We start from the raw sequence: 22,429 nt of genomic DNA, 5'->3' as shown, positions 1-22,429 counted from the left end.
TAGGACTGAAGGGAACTTTAGAGGTCACTGGTGAGGAAAACAGCTATTTTCGTGGAATAAAATAAGAGTTAAAGAGACCATAACATCTCTATAATTTAAAAAATTAATGAATATGTAAGTTCAAATAAAGGACTCGGAAAATATAGGTCCTATTAAAAAAAAATTAGAGATAACTCCAACATGATTCAGTAGATTAATTATATAACAACGGTTTAGTGATTTTTAGAACTTAGATAATGAATGAATAATAGAAAAATTCAGAGCTTCCAGCTCCTACTTTTAGAACCCTTCTCACCACCTTTTGTTCTCTTTCAGGCAGCCACCTCTGTATTCTATTTCCTTAAGCCTATATTCACCAAACTGATCAATGATTTCAATTAAACTGTAGCTATTTAGTATGTTAATCTTGCAACAGGTATTTCTACTGAAGACTACAAGGTCTCAAGACCTCAAGAATTGACTAGAAGAATTTTCACTATTGACGAATAATGATAACTATTGACAAACAATCTTTAGTTCACAAAGGGCTTTAAATTTGTCCTCAGGGATAGCCATCTAGTCACATACATGTGACAGTCCTTAGGGTGGAAGTTACAGGATTATGGTGATGATGTTTGCAACCAAGATAAATGGGAAAGTTTTCTTAGAATTACCCATTTATTATTCACTTTGTAGAACTGCTAAATAATAATAAATACCACTTAGGGAAAGGCACTATTTCGTCTCCAAAACATTTTCATGATGCAATTTGCTGGGAATGGGAAAAGAGATCGGTGGGAAGTATGTCTTCCCTCAAGAACATACGCATCTTACTAATTAAGCCATGTGTTGTAATTTTATCTAAGCAAGCAGGAATGCACATAAAAGCGCCTAAATTGTACCATAAGAACTTGATCTAAAACACAAGCGTGAAATAGAATAAGAACAGTAAATTATCACTAAGTGGAAGGTGGTTAACACTAGTAGTTCAAAATTCATAGTCAGCAAAGCAGTGCTACACAAACGAGAGCCCCAGGCATGTGCTTCACTTGGGTGGCATAGCAGGACAGAACCACACATCCATGCTGAAGAATTCTGTCTGCGGAGGTTTATAACAGCCAGCAAGACAAGCAAAGAAACTCACAACATGGAAGTTGTTAGAGGAGAAGCAGCGTTTGGATAGGGAAGATGGTCTCCATGTAGTTCACGGTCTAACGGACAATGTGGTAAGTTTCTTAGTTGTGTCCGACTCTTTGTGACCCTGTGGACTGTAGCCCACCAGGCTCCTCTGTCCATGGGATTCTCCAGGCAAGAACACTGGAGTGGGTTATGAAAATCGCATGGTTTCTGCAACGGTCTTTACTGCTCCCCTAACCTTCTAAACCCATCGCTGCTCTGTACCTCTCACTGGAGGTTTCCAGTGAGTCAGCTACAAAATCAAGAGTTGCTTCAAAGTTATCATGAACCTCATAGTTATCTTGAACTTCCAGAGTCAATTTTTCCAGAATTAGTCAGCAGTGGAAAGCCATGCCCTGAGACCAGACAGACCACTGGTCTGACAGGACAGGCACGGAAGGCATCTAAGGAGTAGGTACACTGAGAAGTCAGCTGAAGACCAGGCATGTACTGGGAGCTCCATGAAGAACTAGCAGGAGCTACAGGGATTCAGAAGCAGTTTTTATACGAGGGGGAGGCAAAAGGGGGGAATCTGGGGAGGAGGGGATTGGTAGTGAAGTACCCAGATGTAAGCTTACATATTCATCCTGTGCTTAAACGTGTGCTCATCTCTAAAGGCCCTCACAATAAGGTTTAGGAAAATTAAATGGTGTATATTTAACCAAATAAAAATAGGGCAAGAGACCTGAGAACAGAAAAAGAGAAAGAGATAGGAGAGAGTAGAGAAGATTGGCCCTCTACAGAGGTGAGGCCAGATTAGCTAGAACTCTATTGAAATGTCATACAGACAATTGTCTTTTCATCGTCCATTTTTTTTAATGTTGCTTTCTCTGACATTCGAGAATCAGATTATCAGCTGGCATTTCTCATTTCTTTCATTTGCCTGAATCTACATGTTCAATCATCCCAAATTTGAGTCATTTGCCCCTTCGAATCTCCTAAAGGCATGTGAACAAACAAACGCTTGTTAGAACTGGAACATAAGAATGAGTAGCCCTGTCTGAGTGGAAGAATGAGGAACTCTTCTGCCATAACTGACATTGGGAACTTATTTCCTTTGCATTTCTGTGCCCTTTTGATTATTTCTTAATTCCTAGCTATGGTCTGAATGGTTAAAACTGACAAGTTGTTATGTGAAGTATTAGTATTTCAGGTTTTCGAGTTAATTTTCTCTACCAGCTTTAGTTCTGAGTTGCAGTGAATACCTTCAAATAAAAATGGTAGGCATGTGGTTCTGTTACATCTTTATGAGTTGCAATGTGTCTAAATTAGTTCTTCTGTATGAAGTGTTATACTAAAAGCAATGATGCTGGCTCCACGAAATGAACCGCACATAAAATAAACTTATTATTTAAGGTAAATGAATCCTGTAAGGGCTCTTGAATGTCAATGATAGGTATGGAGAGCATTTCATTTGTAGATAGATTTCTCAACATGTCTGGTACATGAGAGATTCTGATGATAGGTGAACTCACACTAACAGTTGGAGGCTGGGACACAAATACTATACAAAGCTACATCACCATCAACAAATACTTAAATGGCATCTACCATAGGCCTGGTACTATGCAAGATCAAAGGAATACAAAAATGGATATGATATAATCCTTACGTTCAAAAGACTCACAGTCTAGCCTGAGGGATAAAGATACCTTCAAAACCTGTACAGTATGATGCACTATGAATAAATGCTAAAATAATCACAAAACAGAAGGACCTTGTGCCTTTCTGGGTGGTCAAGGGAAGTTTCATCAAGAAGATTCATGTCAATGCATGGCAAAAACCACTACAATATTGCAATTAGCCTCCAACTAATAAAAATAAATGAAAAAAAAAAAAAGATGTCATTTGAATCCTATCTTGAAAGTAAATACATGTTCCAAAGGTGGAGAAACTGAAATGGTTTCCTGGTGGAAGACATTCCAGATATGATTAGAACATGGTAATATTCAGCCATTCTTAGCTTGGTGTAGCTATGAAGAGGCTATATAGAAGAGTCTGAAAAGTCGATGGTGCATGGAGTCTTTCTGTGCCACACAGAAGAATCTAGATTTATCCTGGGGAGTGACAGGAGGTCATGGTAGCTTTTAATCACAATTGATAATCCATCAGAAAAACAAAACATACCATTTTAAAGTTTGTGATGTATTTAGTGACCCTCTATCCTCCCCACCATTTACAAGTCTTTGCCTACTACCCTTCTCAAAAATATAGCCAGAGCAGAGTTGCCCTGGAGAGAAAGCTTCTCCAGTTCTCCAGTGGCCGTTTACTCTAACCTTACTTTCATCCCCAAACCCTGGCTAATATTCTGCAGCAAACCCAAATGACACAGAATAAAACCCACCAGTAAAATATTTCCGAACACTCAAAATGTTCAGTAAAAGGAATTTCATCTTGCACACCCCAGAAAAACATAATAAAACTTTCATATAAGTATTTATAGCATGATTGATAACATTACTTTTGTCTCATGAAATTCTCAGTATCATGAGAAAGTTCAGAAGCAAATGAGAAGCAGTCACATCATCCTTCATCCACCAGTAAAATCCGGTCACCTTGCAAAGAGGAGTTTTACGGCCTTCAGGAGTATAGGGTAAGAAGTACAATTGTTTGAGATATCCACATGATATATTTCTGATATCTCACAGAAGTCCCTAAAGAACAACTTATCTTCACTTCTCTCCTGACAACAACTGTGTCAGGAGATGAACTCAAATTGTGCATTGAAGAATGTGACTTAACGTGTTTACTCAGAGAAAAGAATTTCTTTTTACACCATATACACAAGTAATGGTTTTATTTTCCTCACCCTTTGCTTTTGTCTATCTATAACATATCTACAACTGGACTGAATCAGTCTTGGGAAGATATTGGCAGTGACAAGATCTGAGTTACAGACAGATTATACACTTCTGGACTTACACACAAAATCAAAACTAAGGAAAAGGCTAAGACCAGAATGTCATAAATCTCATAAATGAAATATCATTATTCAAGTACAAAAAGTCATCATCAATAAAACGGTGATGAAATTTTACAAAATAAAAATACATGAAAATCTGTAGGAAAAAAAGCCATGTTTTTCCTGCCTGTGTGCCCTTATCTATTCATACATATCTTGCTTCTCTTTATTTACTCAACTTTTTTATAAACCACTCATGCCTTTTTGGTCAGATGGATCTAAACACTGACCAGACTTGGTCAGACTTTAATCAGAGGATCTAAACACTCTATGGGAAATTTTTCCTGTCTCACCCCTTGACTATATGAAAATAAAGATGCTAACTGTGGCAAATTTTCCACAAGAATATCTGCTTCCTAAAATGTTTAATTGACAACAGAAATAAGACAGGTGTTAAAGGTTATCACAATTATATTGACTTTCATTTTATTCCATTAGCAACTTTTTGTTAACTTTTCAAATTATGCATTGTTACCTTGACCCATTTTTTAGATGCCTCATTGGATCTGAAAGGTAGTAATTTGGGACTTAAAATTTGAACTTTCGATTGTTATATTTTTAGTACAACCCAAAGGTGTTCATGGGAAAACGTGGATCTAGATTAGAAAATACAGAGGTGTTTTATGAAAGCCACTATCCTTTCTAGTTCAAGTCACTTTTCATCCTAAATTTTTCCTAAAATTAATTTTTCACTCACATCTTTAGCTAATTACTCAATTCAGTTAATTGGATTAATTTTAATAGTGGGTTTTAAAATTGTGTCCCTTTGCTAGCTGTAAGAATGAAAATATTTTAAAATGATGTATGCTAATTTAACATCACACTATAAATGTATACCTTTTAAAAATTTTAAAGCACAAAGATTTTATACACTGTAAATGGTATTGCAGTTTCTACATGAAATTGTTGAGATTCAGGAATCATGAACCGTGCCTAAGTTCTTGGAAACTATGTGTCTGCTATGGTGGCTGTTGGCTCCTGCGAATGGAAAAAAGTGCCACAGAGAATTTCAACCAACATGAAGCAACTGTTCCAAAGAATGTGGTTTAAGATTTTCAAAGACCAGTCAGACAGTTAAAGCATGCAGCTGTACTAGAAGGTGACCAAGAATAAGAATAGATGAATCAAATAGCAAATGCATTACAAGACAGGTTTGAATTGCCAGGACTAAGTTAAGTTTTGTATTTTTACCTGAAGAGCATTCACATTTTAAAAGAAGCTGAATTAAAATGGTAGCAACAGACACACAGTAAATTTCAAAATTGAGCCATGGTCAACAAAATGGTAAATAAATCATGTCCAAAGTCAAAAGTTATCTTGACAATGGGAAATACCTAAATCCTGTATGTTCTTTTGAGGACTGCACATATGACAATTTTAAGTCATGCTAAAATTCAACTACAAAATTCTCCCAGAATAAATTAGCTTCCAAAAATCAAACATTTTCAGAGAGCCTATAAAAAAAAAAAAGATAAGTGTGAAATGTAGGCCTTCTGTGGAATCACCAAAATCTCTCAGCTCTTTATTCTTCTTTCTAAAAAGTTTCCTGCTGAAATATAATTTAGAGAACACACAGAAAATAAATGTAAGATTGGCCAAGAAAGTGTGAGGGCTGAGACTACAATGACAATTTAGAGAATGTACATGTTATTAAACGTCAACCCGTCTCTTCTTGGTGAACACAACTCATTATTTCTAAAGGAAATGAGGCTTGACCCACACCATTGTGAATTACTTATATAAATTAAATATGCCACTTCTAGAGAAAACTTAGGTCAGCAGCAGATGTTGGTAAATTCCTACAGAAATGCATGCCCAGAGAACATTTTTTTTTTTTTTAAATGGCAGAAATCTGCTAGCTATTCCTGCCTTATCTGCAACAGCTGAGCAATCTTGCAGTGCCACGCGGAGACGGAAAACTTGGCTCAGACATAGCGTGGACAAGCTTGCCTTAATCACATTGCTCTTTTACACGTGCACAAGGACATCAACATTGACAGTACAGAGTAAAGCAGCCATTTGCTGAAAACAACTGTCAACGTTGTCAAGTTTTTGGAACCCTCTTATAATGTGATTTGTATGACAAATCTTGTGGCATTTTGTTTGTCAGCAACAGTAGTGAATTTCCATGTATCTGGGAAGGCAGGAGAAATGCTCAGAAGTGGATTCGGTTTCTTTACACAGACTGCGTTAAGGGAAAACAGTTATTAATTTTAAAATGACAGATTTCAAATAGATCGAGAAGTTTGAAAGTGGAATTTCATTTAAAATAATCACACAAGTCTCTTTCTCCCCCCCTTCTGCTCAAACCTTGAAAAACGGCAAGAGTCGTTCAATTTTTCCCTTATTGCGCTGCAGGTCTTGAAAACGGTTCCTGTAAAAATATTAATATTTTAGAGACGGGAATCTGTAGCAGTAATTACTGGGGTGTGTTCTAAGTGACAACATTGGGTTCAGTCCCTTCCTCCTGAATGAGGTGTGCACCGCCATGCAGCTCATGAAATCGGATGTAACAAGTTATAACTAACCTAGCGCACACCAGTGTTATTCAACAATGTGCCTATTAAGAGACGATTACGGAGATCTTATGGTTCATTAGTTTTTCAACATTTCCTTTATTCCTACGCTAGCTGCGTTTTTCATACACTCTTCCCTAATGTGCTTCACACGTTTGTCCCCGGGCAAGGTCCTCCCCCGTGTGGGTGGACTCCGCTTGGATAGGCCATATGACAGGCGGCGTACCCCCTCCGGCACCTGCCATCAAATGCCCTTGGGTGGGTGAGACCAATGTCCCCACCCAGCCAGGAAGATCTTGGGCTCTGCACCTCTACACTACTCCGGTTCCTTTAGAAGAGATCTGATCAAATCTAATGAGAGAATCCTTTGTATGCTTCTTTCGCTAACTTGTTAAAGAACTCCAGAAAAGATAGTCTCTCCCCCTGTTATGATTTATTTCTCCTCTCCTCAAAATGTGCTCAATATACTGCCTAGAATCACTTTTGTAAATATTAGGTACTCAGTGAGACACAGTTGGAGAATGAATGCTTCCAACTATATCCAGTTCTCTCTCCTTTTTTTCCTTCCCTTTATTTTTCTGGGAAGTCTTAGATGAGGTGCCAAGAGGAGCAAGAGGAATATAATGCAAGTCACATAAGTGATTTAAAATTTTCCAGTAGCCACATTAAAAAATAAATAGGAACAAATGAATGAATTTCAATAATATTTTTATTGAACCCAATATATCCATTTTTTGTTGTTGTTGTTTAGTCGTGTCCCACTCTTTGCAACCCCAGAGACTGTAACCCGCCAGGCTCCTCTGTCCATGGGATTTTCCAGGCAAGAATACTGCAGTGGGTTGCCATTCCCTTCTCCAGGGGATCTTCCAGACCCAGGAATCAAACCCTCACCTCCTGCATTGGCAGGCAGGTTCTTTAATGCTAAGTCACCTGAGAAGTCCAATATGTCCATAAGGTTGTATAAAATATTCCTGTTTCTTTGTAGTAGCTTCTAGAAATCTGGTGTGTATTTTATATGTGCAGCACATCTCAAATAGGACCAGGCACCTTTCAAGGGCTCAACAGCCCCAGTGGCTAGTGGCTACCATACTGCACGGCCGAGTTCTAGAAAAACTGCTTTGTTCACTTCCTTATGTGACTTCAGGTAAATCTCTTTTCTATTGAGTCTCATTTTCTCTATCTCTTAAAAGGGCTTTAATAATTTCTCTCCTATTTTTATCTGTAGGTAGCTTGTGATTAACATAGAAAAATACATTTAAAAGTATTTTGAAAGCTAGGAATTTCTCTCGAGTTTTAATTTTTCATTGTTATCTCCTCTTTCATTCCCTAGAAATCTCTCACTCTTCCCTTTTTTCTTTTCTTTTTACTGGCTGCTAGTTAAAAATCACATACGGTAAGTAAGGCTTGATGTGTTTTATGGTTTAAAAAACTATTATCTTAAAGTATTAAGTCCTTCCTCTCTCAATAGCAGCTTACCTTCATGAAATCCCAACCTTAACGATAATATCAATAGCTTGCCTTTTTTGTGGTCACTGTTTCTAAAAGACACATTCCCTGGTTCTGATTTCCTTCTTCTATCTTTCAGCTGGGCTTTGATACTTCTAGACTAGAGCTTAGCTGAGTGTCAAAGATAATGCAGAGATAAAAAGACAAGACTTCCATACCAAACTTTATTTTAAACCTCCAGCTTATTCTCTATTTTTCAAAACAGTTAAAATTGAAAATTATATATGCAGTTGAGATTTCAATCACTCCATTTTTAGTACAACCTAAAGGTGTTCACAGGAAAATGTGGATCTAGAGTAGAAAATGAGTTTTATGAAAGCAACTGCCATTTCTAGCTCAAGTCTCTTTCATCCTAAAGTTCTCCTAAATGAAATAAATAGCTAATATTTTTAGCTAATTACTTGCTCACGGGTAGTAAATGCCTGGTTAGGGAACCTCACTTCATATTCCCACTGTTCCATTTATTTAAGTTCTGAGAACATCCTTTGCCATGCCACGATCCTTACTGGCTTTTCCCATGGCCTTTCCCCTCCAGACCACCTCACATTCATTTTTGTTCTCGCCACCTCTCCCTCCCTCTGTCCCCCTCTGCTTCTTTCTCTGTCTCTGTCTTCCCCTTGCCCTCCCAACCAACTCAAGAGGTGTGTTTTCAGACTAGAGCCACACTGTAACCACACCCTTTTCCTCCTCCTACCCTCTCCCTAGAGCAGCTTGTATTTATTATCTGGCAGGCTGGAAGCTGGCTGTGGCAAAAGAACTTTGAACTTTTTGTTTGTTGGCTTACCAACAACCACTATCCTGGATACTATAAATATAACATTTAAAATACAAATTTACCATATAAAATATATTAAGTTAAAAAAACATCTTAGAAGAATCTAGGAGTACCATGAGCTGTCCACCTCAGTCTGTCCCAATAAAACAGCCATCTATCTGAACAGTGATCTAAACGTTGTGGGTTTTTCTGAATGCTTTTGAATATGATCTTTTTTTTTTTTTTTGAATATGATCTTAATCACCATTTCCAGTGATGTGTCTACATACCAGCTGCAGCCCTGCTGATTACAGCATCAATACCAATTGATTCTCTAACACACACTTGCACTGTCTATTGTATCTCATTGCACACTGCACACTACTGGTAGTTAGCCAAAGCTAAGAGGGAAAAAAAGATTTTGTGTACAGAACACACGGGCCCCTGAGAGTTTCATAATCCGCAGAACAGAAGAATCAGGTACTCAATGTCAGGCTAAATGGTTTCTTACAGTTAATGTGTTTGGTGGCCACAGACTCAAATAATTCTCTTGTCCAGAGCCAGGGTTACTCAGCTGTATAATAACCTCTGAAGTCTCTCCTTCGAAACGGACTCAGGATTCATGGCTTTAATTTTGCCACTGATAATGTGAAAAGTATACTCCACATAGTCCTAAGCAAGCATTCACTCTCAGCTTCCACTATAATGACATTCTAATTGTTTCCAAAGTTTAGGAAGGATAAAATGGTTAATCTCCGTGATGACAAAAGGAAGCCAGGAAAATAAAGTGACACAGTTGAATGAACTGTGAGGAAATAAAGTGCGCAACATGCGATAATGCCATGACTCCGTGTTACTGCGCATTTCTGGGCTGAAAAGATATGGCTTGATGGGTAATTTGTCATGCTGTGCAATAGAGAACAACAGTAAAGAGACTTCAGACAGAAGAAAATTACACAAATAGCAGGGTGGAAAGGTATAATTGAAGATGGCAAAAGATTGAAAGAAAGACATTTAAAATTACTGTACTGACCTACTAAATGCACTTGGGCGTGGAATCCTGGCCTCACAAGAAGAGGCATTAAATGACTGCGGGCTGTGACACTGCTGCGGAGTAATGCCAATCTCCCAAGCTCTCGGAGGAGAAAATCACAATGCAGAGCTGAGTTTCAACAGCCTCAACCTGCTTTCCTTCCAAGAGGAGCCTGGGCTTCTGGTGAACTCGGGAAAAGTTTTCCTAAATAAGTTTTGCTTTGTTAAAAAATTATGAGTAGATTTCATTTAGTATTTGGGGAGCTTAACTCCTTCACTTTCTGAAGTCAGTAAAGCTCCACTCTGTGAAACTGCAAAACCACCGTAATATTTTTATTAATGAATTCATGCAAAAGGATTTTGCTTCTCATGTGTGGTTAAGTTTCTTTCACATAAGAGTCCAAGAGAGCAGCCTGATGCTGTGCAAAGCACATCCATAAGCCTGAGGGCAGGAGACACCAGGCTCCTCTGCAGGCTCATTTGTCATGCAAGGCTCTGGGCAAGGGGCTTAACTTCACTAAATCCAGTCTTCTTCTCAGTAGAAGGGGAAACACGGACCAGATACTTTCCAAAGATTTCTACCAAAGATTTGTGTGAGTGCGTACAAAGTCATTCCAGTCGTGTCCAACTCTTTGCGACCCTATGTACTGTAGCCTGCCAGGCTCCTCTGCCCATGGAATTCTCCAGGCAAGAATACCAGAGTGGGCTGCCATGCCTTCCTCCAGGGGATCTTCCCAACCCAGGGATTGAACCTGTGGCCCCTGCTTTGCAGGATGATTCTTTACCACTGAGCCACGGGGGAAGTCCACCCGTTGTTCTACCCCAAACAGCAGAACCTCCAAAAAACTTCTCAACAAAGGTTGTTTTCTTTTCCTTCCCAGGGTCTCAAAGCAGAGAATGTCCCAACCAACCATACTTTGTGATAGACAAGGTTATTCATCTCCTTTGCTTCCTTCAATTAGAGAATATGTGTTCACCTGTCACAATTACATGGGAAACTTATAAATCATTTGCAGTGTCCATTAATTACACAGTTCTATTTCTTACATATAACTATAGAACCATAATGTACCTTAAAAAGCTAATTTTTCATAACAATGAAGAACTTATTAATATTACAGGAATGTGATATTTATATAAAGGAAAATGCTATCTTTGATGATAACACTAAATAAGGCATTAAGTGGGAGCATTTTTGCAATTCTTATTGTTATTAACTGCCCCCCAAAGTAATTTCTTCCAGAAAGCAGAAATTTGGGGTTATAATTCCATGAACTGCTCAAAAATATCTTCTAATCGGAACTGTCTGAAATATATTACAGATTGTGTGAAAATGTGTAAAAATTACTTATAATTAATGGAACAGTGGTTCCCAAGTTTAAAACAGTTTCTATAACTTAGAAAAAGCTAAATAAACTTCTAAAAGAGGTCTTAATCAATAAAACGATTCTGTCTAGTTGATATCGTAAGGAATTCACTAAATTAAGAGATTTCACACTTTCAGGTACATTTAAAAGTATTTAGAAAGACTACACAAGACAGAGTTGTGACATACTCTGGGAAGACATCTAGAATTTGCCTTAGAGATCTTTAGAGACTCACTAGCCCACTGCAAAAAATCCTTAACATCACAAACAGAATCGAGGGTTAGATTCCAATATGAGATATCAATATCATTATATATTATTATTATAATATTCTTTTTCTCCAAGTTAAACATTTAAGATGTTCAATTGTTGGTGCTTTATAAATTATAATACTGATGCTAATGAGCAGCAAGTACTATATGCTATTCTAGCCAAAAGCATCTTTTCATTAATTTATTTCAATATATGAAGCTTACTTTAAAACTTCAAATGGAAAATGCAGTCTAGTAGAATCCAGCAAAATCCTTCCCCAACTCCACAGTCCACTACTAGTATACAACACATCAAAGAACAGACAGAAAGGTGATTTCTGGTTAATATCAGTAAAATCATGTATTAATCATCTAATTAGAAGCTTCTAAAATCATAAAACTAAAAGAAACATCAGAAAGTCACCTGAGCTGGAATTTTATCACATGGGTTTACCTTTTAAGAATGTGATGAGGAAAGACAGCATTCCAATAGACAAATACTCATCCAACACATGAGTCTCATTGACTTTTATGGTCTTGTCCCATTTTGGAACTGTACAGTGTATAGATATGCACAACTATGCTTGAGAAAAACCCTATCCAGACTAGTTCATCATATCAGAGTCAAAAAACTCCTCAGAAACTGCAAGACTCATGTTTCACCACCCACATTTCATGACTATTTATAAGAAGCCTAATCAGGACCATAAATGTTATAACCATTCTTATCAATGTAGAAATGAAGAGGTCCAAATGCTGTCATTTAATAAAAGAATATGTGCATGCATACTAAGTTGCTTCAGTCATATCTGATTTTTTGTGATTCTATGGACTGTAGCTTGCCAGGCTCCTCTGTCCATAGGATTCTCCAGGCAAGAATACTGGAGTGGATTACCATCCCCTCCTCCAGGGGATCTTCCCGACACAGGGATCCAACCCATGTCTCTTACCATCTCCTGCATTGGCAGGCGGGTTCTTTACCACTAGCACCACCTGGAAAGCCCTTAATAAAAGAATAGTAGATCACTGATTCATTTGTACATTTAACAAGCACTTACTAGCTCCCTACGATGCCAGGCAACATGCTAGGCACCAGGAACAGACATGCAATTAAACAGGCATGGACTCTGCCCTCACAGAGTCTAGTGGAGAAGAATAGGCAGTGAACAAATAACAGTGAAGTGTGGTGAGTGGTAAAGATGGGCTAAGTACAGGGAAGGAGGGGACCACACAAGGCTCTGTTAAACCTCTCTGGCAAGAAAAGGTGAAGCTGAGACGAGGAATGAGTAAGGGAGTTGCTTTTGTACAATGTACTCTCTCACTTCTATGTCTTTGCACCCATGTCCCTCATTTCCTGCATACCCTCTCCACCGCCTTGTTCTTTCTCATCCTCCTGGATTTAGTTCGGGCAGCATCTCTTCTAGGAATCCTTTTCTGAATCCCTCATCTCCATCAATCTAGAATGAAAATCCTCCCACACTCCCCACCCCACCAATGCTCTCACCAAACCCATATATAGCCATAACTACCAGTCCTGTAATTGCCTGCAAAGGCTTGGCCTCTTAGAGCTAATAAAATCCAAGACAAGGTTTCTTTGAAGCTCTTGGGAAAGCCTTTCTAACTCTTCAAGAAAGACTCAGAAGTAGCCCCTCTTGCTTGATAGCTGTCTTGCTACCAGCCCCTGATGACGCTGATCCACCAAGAAGGTAAGGAAAAAGGATGAAAGGAACTAAGTCAAAACTACTAGATTAGAATTTTTCTGAATTCCACCTACCTCTGGACTTTCAGTGGTGGGGCCAACAAATTTTCTTATTCCTAAAGCCATTTGAAGTTGGGTTTTCTGTTACCTATAATCTAAAGCATAGTAACTGACAGAAACATTATAGAGGAGAATCATCTTTTTTCCTTAGCATCCAACATACTACCTAGCCCATAGCAGATGTTCAATAAATGCTTCTTAAATACCTGATGTTGAAGCTGAAACTTCAATACTTTGGCCATCTGATGTGAAGAGCTGACTCATTTGAAAAGACCCTGATGCTGGGAAAGATTCAAGGCGGGAGGCAAAGGGGATGACAGATGATGAGATGGCTGGATGGCATCACCGACTCAATGGACATGAGTTTGGGTAAACTCCGGGAGTTGGTGATGGACAGGGAGGCCTGGCGTGCTGCAGTCCATGGGGTCGCAAAGAGTCGGACACGACTGAGCAACTGAACTGAACTGAAATACCTGAACTAAGTAATTCAAAGATAGCATGTGACAGCAATGAAATCATAAATTTTATACCTAAGAAAACGGAAAACAAATCCAGTTTTAAACTAGGATTTTTAAAAGTGCTTTAAAACTGTAATTAGAAAGTATGACGTTTTCAGAGCTTTCCTATATGGTAGACAAAGCAAATCTCGTCCTCCTCTGTTTTAACCCTGCTCCCACCGAGCCTTCTATCTTGCCTCTACTATGCTCACGAGGCACTTCCTCTTACGTGCTTGCCCCTCAGTGTCCTCATTGTTTTTAGCCACCCCACTTTCAAAATCCTATTCTCCAGAAAGAGCTGGTAAGCTCGCTCACTCTGAGATCTATGGGTCTGGCGTTTTTAAACAAAGTGTTAACACTTCAAGGGTTATTCATAAGACCCTCAAATTTTCATCTCTGTGCAACTTCTGGTATCAGCAAACAGGTAAAGGAGGCATTTGAGGTGTCTGATAGCCAACTTTGTGGCCATGAAACAGCAGGAAGAGATGCCTGATTTCCTGGCAGACGAGGACAACTCCAAACATTGTCATCAATGGCCAGACCCACAGCTCAAAAGGAGCCTACTCTTGTTTCATTTTCTTAAGAAAAAATAATCCAATAACCAGTGAACCACATCTACCAAGTGATATTCATGCCTCTAAGAAGTTCTGACTGTAGACTTTATCCCTGGGATAAGATTTAACACCACCTGGTCTGTATCCCATTAGGAACCAAATACCACCACAAGCGTAAGAAGCATCTACATGAGAAATTCCCCTACCTTCAAATCCTATGAAGTAATAATAGACAATGCTTGACTGACTCCAACACTGAGCAAACTCAGGATTCTTGTTTATAGACTCCAAACTCCAAGGAAAAGTAAACTCCTTTTAAAAAGAAGATGTCCCTAAAGTTTCAATCTAGAACAACTGCAAATTGCTTTGGCTACCTTTTATTTTGCAAATCAGATATTCCAGGGCCACCTTTATTGCCAAACATAAAAGCATCCCACTGCACACCTCAACAGAATTGCCTGTGTATCCTTAATGTCTCTCCAAGCAATTTTATGCAGTCAGCACCCTATACATTAGGAAAGGAATAGATGTGTGCTTTATGGGTTTCTTATAATAGCAACAAACCTTCATAATCAGACCCATTCCTTAATTTTGCTTACTTTTTTATGCAGCCGCATTGATACTACATTGCTAGACAAAAGACAAGAATGAACATTAAGACTTGAGTTTAAAAAAAACAAACCCACAACAGTACAGCCATCCAAGGCACAAGTGCTGAGCTTGTGGGGGAAAAAAAAAACAGCCCCCATTTTATTAAATAATAGTGTTCATGCAAGAACGTCTGAAGTACTCTGCAAGGCTAATTAGGACAGATCAATGCACACTTACCTCTTCAGAAGGCTGAAAGGTGTGTAGTGACTATGTGTCATTAAAAATTTACTTGACCATGGGCATCAGATGTCCATGAGAGAATGACCCTGATGAGCACTCTAAGTTTCCATTTTGCTCATATCATCCTTAATGCATCAAAAACGCCATAGACACCATCACTATCACATGGCCTCATAGCAGCTGAGGTGCTATATATGTTTGAGAGGGTGGTATCAATTAACTATATTATCTATAAAGCCATACTTGCAATTACTACCACTTCAAAATTTATTATTAACACATTTGGCAGGGTTTTTTTTCAAAGTAACATTTATTTAAAGGTTAATCAAAATTCTTAGAACAGCATTTATTATAATGTGATTTTTGATAATTGACTAAATCAGTGGCTCTTAAGAAAAACACCCTTGTCTCGGTCCTGCTCAGTATACACCACAGTGCCTATTTGGGGAAAAGAAATACATATTAGAAATGTTCATTTCAGACCTCGTCATGGAAGATCATATATTAATGTAATCAGGTGGTACATTTACATGCTCATTAGTAATCCATCATTAGTCCAAATGCTCACTATTAGGAATAAATGTACAACGAGTTATTCAGAATACCCAGAAATAGTATTTCTTATTTAAACATTCAGAATAAGCTGACTGAAATAAGTGCACACCTTGAATTTGAACTTTCAAGGCACATCACTAAAGTCAATCAGTTATGTCAGGATACTCTTCTATAATAATCTTAATTATAAAATTCTTGCCCCTCCCTTAAGGCATGGAGCAGTGGGGGAGAGTTCCAGTATCTAAATCTTTCTAATTCACTGTAACTGCAAAAATTCCTGATGAAGTGTGTGTTTAAATTTTATGCTTTAATACATAGCATGCCACTAAAAACCACATTAGTTATGCTTTATGCTATTTAATCATATGTCAAAATCTGTAAAATCTGTTCTAGCATGCTAAGGTAATTTAACTGCAATTAATCAATCAAAGAAATAAATAAAATATAATAAATGCCAAATAATGTAACATCTTAAAAAACAAACCACTATATACACATTTATTCTAAAAATACTTATTAGCCAACACCACTGAAGGAAAAACAGAATGAAAATTAGATTTACTGAATCTTTTTCCCATTAGTAGCTAGCTAGATCTACATTTAAAAATGGTTTAAAAAGGTCTTTGGCGTGTTCTGGTTTGCCAACTAAAATGGGAGCAACCTGAGGGTCAGAATGTTTTGGTTTTTTACCCTGTGCCTAACACAATGTCTTAATTATAACAGGTGTTCAGTGTCTAACAGATGAAAGAATGAATGACTCAAATATGCACAGACTAGATTCTTTCAACATAATGTTTAGCACCTACAATGAGAGTTCTACTCGAATTAAAACTAAATTTTAAGAAGAGCCCTACTTTTCCTTCTGGCAAAAACTATATATTATACTTCATTGGCATTCAACTAAAGTTAGTGTCAGTTTCTCCATTAATTCTTTCCTTTTTCATAGAGTCAGTTATGAACCAGTAAGGAATGTTGGTGATGTGTGTTTGTATTTCTCCCTCCAAATGAAAACAATGATTTTCTTTTCAGGGAATGTAATTTAATAGTTTGAGGATACAGTTTTGGACCAACACCAGGAAGGCCAATGAGTCCTGGGTCCAGTCAGCAAGAATTCATCAAGCATCAAGTACATTCCCCACACTAGGCTACAAATACACCAGAGGAGTCAAAAGCATGCCCCTGCTTTCCAGACCATAAGTCAGAGGAGAAGACACATGCATTCATTCAACAAGAATTACTGAGTACACTTTACTCCACGCAGCACATGGAAGGGGAGGAGGACAGTCAACAAGTCTCAGTTCTCCACCAGGGCTAACAAAGAAATTAACCAGTAACTGTATGCCAAGCAAAAAATTATGAATATCATTGAAAAAATACCAACTAATTCCTGCTGGAACCCTAGAAGAGAAAGCTCTTGAAATCATGGAAGTCTTATGGAAACAGGTGGCATACAAATAGATCAAGAGAATCTCCCAGATAACATAAATTAATTCATTCACTAGTGATGAGGGATTGAAAGTAAGGGTCCATAAGTATTCGAAGCATGTTATTCACTTTCTCGATAATGACTGACTTTATTTTTTCTTCTTAACAATTTTTTTTGGCCATATAAAAGAATAACTTCCAGATTAATGATCACTCAGTACAAGGAACACCGAAGAATTTGCCTTACAAGGTTCTTGATGATAACTGTAGCTGAGAAATCCCAAGACTGAAATTATCACAAGGATATTACAACAAAGACTGGCCCCTTCCACCACTACCCCACTAACCCACAAGTGGCTAGTGAGCACTTGACTATGACCAGTCCAAACTGAGTTAATGCTGTAAGTGTAAAAATGTACACTGACCTTGAAAGACTTACTTACAAAAGAAAATATACTGGTAACCTTTATAGTTATTACCTGTTGAGATAATAATATTTTTTAATATATTGAGCAGCATATGTATATCATTATTTTCACATGTATCTCTGCACTTTATACTGTGGATACTAGAAAGTGACTCAATAGTGTTCATCTAAAGGCATTTTGAAGAATGATTCTTTGAAGTATATCATGCTAGAAAGGAAGGATTAAAATTCAACAGCATGCACTAGCATTTTAATATGATAATCAGATACAAAAATTTTATATAATGAAAATGCATTCTTCCCCAAAATGTATCAATTTTACACCTCCCTTTTTATCTGACTGGCAGAAAGCTTAAGCCTAAAAGTCAAGTTACTCAACTCCAGGCTATTTTGCAGCAGGGACTAGATTTTCTGGTTCAGTTTAATCCTACCCTTTATTTCTTACTTGCCTTAGTTCCATTCTTTACTGTAATCATCTTATTGTTAAGTTATGAAAAAGCTTTTGGAACTAGGAAGAGTTAAATAGCAAATAAGAAAGTGAGTGAGGGACGTCCCTGGTGGTCCAGTAGTTAAAAGAGTCTTCCTTGCAATGCAGGGGACAAGGGTTCAATCCCTGGTCAGGGAACTAAGATCTCAAAAGCTTTGAAGCAACTAAACCTGCACCACAACTAGAGTCTGTGCATTGCAGAGAAAGATCCCACGTGCCACAACTAAGACCTGATGCAGCCAAATAAAATAAATAAATAAATATGGAAGGAAAAAAAAAAAGTGAGTGAGCCTCTGACTATGGTATCAGTGAGAGGCCACTCTCCAGAGACAGATGATGTCAGTGGTCCTTCTCCCAGTTACAGGTGTGAGGCAGAATGGATGTTTGGCAATACTGGGCCAGTTCTCACATTTGGTATCATAAACGCAGCGCTGGCCCCATCCAAGGCTGTCCCCCAAGGGTCAGTGAGATAGGCATAATATTCAAAGGGTACAGCAAGTGCTGAAGTCATCTGCAGCTGTGGGTGCTCGCGTGCTGCATACTAAGTCACTTTGGTCATATCTGACTCTTTGCGACCCTTATGGACTGTAGTCCAGTAACTTGGTATCAAACCAGGCAGAGGAAGGAGCCACTACCTGGATACCTAGAAATCAGGCAAGGAGTGGTCATTTCAGATCTGATCATGTTCTGTAAGACACTACAGTGGGAAGTGAAGAGACAGCAGCCAAAGATCCAAGAAGAACTAGCAGAGACCTCGACCTGTAAAGAGAGAAAAGGGGATAACTTCTGTAACCATGAAGCCAGGAGGGTCCCTTGGGGCTAGGTTCAGAGTCAGGGCCTCCAGGATCCAGCAGACTACAGAGATTTGAGCTGGGAATGAGCAGTGAGGCTAGCAGCTGTTGTTGGGCACCAGATGTACCCACTGAGGGAGAAACAAAGGCTCTAAATATGCTTCCTATTGTCGTTGGGTTTGGTCCAGGCACCGACGGGCTTGGGTACAGGTGGGAGCCAGTACATTCAGCTCAATCTTGCTCAGGCACGCGCAGGGCAAGGAAGGCAGATGGTGGCGGTGCCTCTCTTTATAAAGAGGAGGAATTACACTGGTGCTTATGCAACTCTTATTCCAAAATTAATGTTTCAAGGATATTTAAGCTGCCTAGAAAAAAAACATTTCAGAGCTTCCCAAATCTATGAAAAAGCCACTGCTTCCTGTTAATCCCTATTCCTCTCCAAGAAAAATGCTTATAATATTATTTAATAGTATTATAGAACCAGACTAACATGGTAGAATCTTAAGGTTGCAGGAAAAGCACATCACATGTGGAATGTTATGCAACCTTAAGAGTCCTTATAAGTACATTTTAAAGAAATAAATAAGAATTAGTAATAATTTTCTAAGATAGACAGAGATAGAATAGGATACAGAAAAGATCATGGCTATATAAAAATCAGGACCATCCAACTGGCACAGATTACCAGAAAACAAGAAAGAAATATTCAGTTGTACTATTGACATCGTCTTGTCTGTTTTCTTAAACAGTTTTAAAGGATTTAGCACACAAATAACAGGTTTTTATTTCAGAAAATCAAATTAATTAAATGTCAAAAAGTAGTACACAATTGACCACCACAAAAAAAAAAAAAAAGAAACAGAAAAAATCTCAGGATCTGATCAATAATAAATGACCTGTTAACTCAAAAATGTATTATTTCTATATCATTTCTAGGAAAATTTGAAAAAAAAAATGGATCAAGACCCCACTGCTTCATCAATTCTTTTTTTTTAAAAAAGAAGAATGAGTTCAAAAGATAGAACTAAGTGTGAATGTCACAAAGTAGATGTAGGCCATCTCAGATTGGCCGCTATGTTCATAGACAAAGCTGCCTATCTGTACACCTTGAGACCCTACGTGTAAATCTATGGCTGATTCATATCAATGTATGACAAAACCCACTGAAATGTTGTGAAGTAATTAGCCTCCAACTAATAAAAAAAGAAAAAAAAAAAAAGTCTATGCATGTTTGTTACCCAGTGAATATTCCTGTAATACACACAGGCGCAGACTCAGACACCTTCCTTAGTTCAAGAGCAACTCCAGGGGGGTCTTCCTCACACTGAGAGAGGAGGGGTGAGTTTCTGGTACAACAGCAACAAATAATATCATAATATTTCCAGCCCATACATTGGATGCCCACCTTGTCATGGATCTGTGAAATACAGACACATCCTGGCAAAAATTCTAAGACAACTGAGTTGTCACAAAGTGACAAGAGTATAAATTGACACGGACGGGCTTTTCTAGTGCTCACTACTCAGTAGGAGTAAAACCAAAATATATCCCCCAACATATCAGAAATAATATACACATTCTACTTAGTCTCAAGGGATAAAAACTTTTATAACTTTTGAAAACTCAAAATATGTGACAATCTGCCACTGATTTAAAATACATTACAGTAACAAGTGACAACATATGTACAAAGCCCACTGCAGCTCTGGGTTCATCGTCACACACAAAGGTTATTTCTAAACAGGTCAGAGTCAAGCTTTGGCTGATGGGGGTTGATGGCAGAACAAGGTCTCAGATGAGCCAAAGCTATGCGTAATCCAAAACTCATTGATATTTAAATCTGGAATAGGTTTTTGAACTTCCATTTGAACATGTTGTGAGAACATGAGATTCCTGTTACTTTATACACGCTCAATCTTATAAAATGTTTGCCTTGTATGGTGAAGATATTTTGCTGAGGTCTTAACGAGCATGGCACATCACTCTCTGTGGTGAGGGTGGAGGAGGGTTACTCACAAGCCTTCTGCAAGTCCATTACCGCTTAGACACGTCCCTCAGATAGAAATGGCTTCCCCGGGGGGCACAATGGTAAAGAATCCACCTGCCAATGCAGGAGACACATGAGATGTGGGTTCAATCCGTGTCAGGAAGATCCCCTGGAGTGGAAAGTGGCAACCCACTCCAGTATTCTTGCCTGGAAAACCCCATGGAGAGAGGAGCCTGGCAGGACACAGTCCATGGGGTCGCAAAGAGTTGGACGTGACTATGGCAGCGCGCACACACACAGTTAGAAATAGGGCCTGACTGGGAAGTTGTAGCAAACGAGGGAGAAGCAGAAACATGGCCTCTGGACTTGGGGATAAGTATTCCTCCAAACACATACCCCAGAGCACTTCCCGTTTACTAAGTATTATTACGATGTATTGTAACTGGATATTTCGTTCCTTGTATCTTCCACGAAGTTGCAAGATTTTTAAGAAAAGTGAAAGTGAAAGTCGCTCAGTCATGTCCGACTCTTTGCGACTCCATGGACTATATGGTCCATGGAATTCTCCAGGCCAGAATACTGGGGTGGGTAGCCCTTCCCTTCTCCAGGGATCTTCCCAACCCACAAATCAAACCCAGGCCTCCCACACTGCAGGCAGATTGTTTACCAGTTGAGCCACAAGGAAAATCCAAGAATAAAGGAGTGGGTAGACTATCCCTTCTCCATCGGATCTTCCTGACCCAGGAATCAAACTGGGGTCTCCTGCATCGCAGGCAGATTCTTTACCAACTGAGCTATGAGGGAAGCCCTTTTAAGAAAAACCATATGATTTTGCAATAACTAAAAATCCACAAAAAGGTGCAAAGAACTATCCCATGCTTGTGCATGTACCCTTTCCCAGCCCCTGTCCCCAGGGGTTAAAATCTCGCATAAACACAACAGCTGCGACCCTATGAACTATAGCCCACCAGGCTCCTCTGTCCATGGAATTTTCTGGGCAAGAATACTGAAGTGGGTTGCCATTCCTTTATCCAGGGGATCTTCCCTACTCAGGAATAGAACCCAGGTCTCCATACTGCAGGCAGACTCTTTACCGTCTGAGCTACCAGAGAAGCCAACTACAATAGTAGAACCAGGTAATTAACATTGCTACAATCCACAAAGCATATTCAGATTTCATCAGTTATATATGCACTTATTTGTGTGTATGTGTGTGTGCGTGTATAGCTATATGTAACTTTATCACACGTGTAGCTTTGAGTAACCACTACCACAATCGAGATACTACACTGCAATCACCACAGATTCCCAGTGCTGCCCTTTCACTTCCATACCTACTCCCTCTTCTGCCCTCTCACCCCTGGCAACCATTAATCTGTCCTCCATCTCTACAATTATGTTTTTATTAACTGTTATATTAATGAAAGCAAGTAGTAATTATCTGCTTAACATAAACTCTTCATTCAACACAAGTTCCTTGAGGTTCATCCAAGTTGTTGCCCTTAACAGTGGTTGATCACTCATTATTGCTAAGTAGTAGTCCACACTATGGATAGATCACTGTCCATTTAAC

At 38.7% G+C, this 22,429-nt stretch overlaps 1 long non-coding RNA gene across 3 annotated transcripts in view; it reads right to left on the bottom strand.

Moving 5' to 3' along the window:
• LOC122700593 overlaps nt 1-22,429 on the bottom strand; it is a 173,237-nt gene that overhangs the window by 126,998 nt on the left and 23,810 nt on the right. For all 3 annotated transcript variants that reach the window (XR_006342817.1, XR_006342815.1, XR_006342816.1), the window contains one exon: nt 6,428-6,491. This is a non-coding gene — a long non-coding RNA (uncharacterized LOC122700593). The remainder of the gene's footprint in view (nt 1-6,427; nt 6,492-22,429) is intronic.

Source organism: Cervus elaphus, chromosome 9 (genome assembly GCF_910594005.1).
Source record: "Cervus elaphus chromosome 9, mCerEla1.1, whole genome shotgun sequence".
NCBI lineage: Eukaryota > Metazoa > Chordata > Mammalia > Artiodactyla > Cervidae > Cervus > Cervus elaphus.
This window is presented reverse-complemented; position numbering and strand designations above follow the sequence as displayed.